Genomic DNA, 1,874 nt, shown 5'->3' on the forward strand with positions numbered 1-1,874 from the left:
TGTGCAAACTCAGCTCCCTCACCAGCCCGCTGGGCCACAGAGCAGCTCCAGGTGCGGTGGAGACTTGGTGAGCACTGGGGACTGAAAACTCCTGAGCTGAGCCACGGGACTTGGCCTGCTGCCAGGCTGGCTTTGAGAGCAGGCCTTAGGCTGCCCTGAGGGCTCCAGAGAAGCCACTCCACATCGGTGTCACCCTGCCACATGCCCCAGGCTGGAGAGATGAAGCCTGATGGCCTTGGCATAGCCCTTTGTCCTGTGTCCCCTCTGAGGGGTGGCAGTGACAGGGCAGGTGTGGAGGTCAGCATGGAGTGGTGGCCTGGCTGGTGTGGGGCCTGGATTCAACCACCCACCATGAGCAATGGTACAATAGTCTGCAAAGCCTGGTGAGAATTACTTAGCCTGATAAGTGTAGTTGGAATCAGGACTGAGTCATTTTGAGGTGACAGCACTGTGTCTGGCGGTGTTGAGGTGGCAGGCAGTGCTGAGGCTCAGAAGAGCAGCTGAGGGGCCAGGGAAATGGCTCAGTGGAATAAGCACTTCCCTGGCAAGCGCGAGGGCCTGAGTTCAATCCCTGGTTCTGCCAAAAAAAAAAAAAAAGAAGAGCAGGTGTGATGAGTCACACCTGTGGTGACAGCATTCTGGGAGGCTGAGGCAGGGGGATCTCACCTTTGAGCCCAGGCAGGCCAAGTCATTGGCTTAGCAGGACCCTCTCTCAAAATAAAGCATTAAGAGAGGGCTGGGGCTGAGGCTCAGCCAGAGTCCCTAGGTTGAGACCCAGTAAGAAGGAGGGATGGGGAGCTCAGGAGAGTGGATCCAGGATGGTCGGGATGGGGACATGGACTCCAGAGAGGCTGCTGATGCCACATGGGGCCAAATCTCAGGCCCACTGGGGAGGGGGGGTGAGAGCGTGATTTGGGCCTTCTGCTAGCTGTCCCTGAGGCTCTTCCCCACTGCACCTGGCTGTGCTGAGCCCTGTGTCCCTACTCACAGGTGTCCTTCTGGGTGATGCCCAGCACAGCTCAACCATTGACAGCCCCTCCCCTCCCCTCCCCTCCCTTCCCTGCCTCTCCCTTTCAAACTCTCCAGTGTCCCCTCCTGTGCTCTTGTCTCCCTCCCCCGTAGTTGCCTCTCTCCTGTTCTCTCCATTTTCTGTCCTCTCTTCCCCTTCTCTGGAAACCTCTGCCACCCTAGATCTGTGCACCCTCAGATCATTGAATCTCTCTGTCTGACAAAACCCCTGCTTTTCCTTAGGGAGACCTCTTTGCACCTCCCACAGTCAGGCCCAAGGACAGCTGAGTCCCTGTGGCTGTGGCTGGAGGCCCAATGCTCTGGCTGCCCCTCCAACCTCCTCCTCATCCCTCGGCCCCACCCACACACCCACACGCTCCTCTGGGACAGGCTGGACCTGCCTGTTGTTTTTCTCTTTTTTTGGTGGAACCAGGGATTGAACTTGGGCCCTTGCACTTGCCAGGCAAGTGCTTATTCTACTGAGCCATCTCCCCTTTAGCTCCCAGGACTTACATTTTTTTTCCCCACATAAAGCTGAGGCTGGGGCTTTCTGAGGATATGGGGGGCCTGATAAGGGCCTGGGGCATCCTACCTGGGGCCTCGCACTGGTCAGGGGGCAGCAGTGGCTAGGACATGGGGCCTTCTGTAGCTGTCCTGCAGCTGCAGTTGCTGCTGAAGGGTCCTGGGGCTGGCCCGTGGCTAAGTGGAGGCATAGCTCACAGAGGTCTGTCAGAGCAAGAGTAGAAGTGGACTTAGATGCCACAGGGGAAGGACCCACAGATAGACCCCAGAGGGCTCTGCAGTCCCTCCTCCCCCACCAGGCCTGCTCAGGACCTGCCTCCTCCAGGAAACCCTCCCTGCCTGCC

Source organism: Octodon degus, unplaced genomic scaffold, assembly GCF_000260255.1.
Source record: "Octodon degus isolate 3935 unplaced genomic scaffold, OctDeg1.0 scaffold00035, whole genome shotgun sequence".
In the NCBI taxonomy this organism is placed as follows: Eukaryota; Metazoa; Chordata; class Mammalia; order Rodentia; family Octodontidae; genus Octodon; species Octodon degus.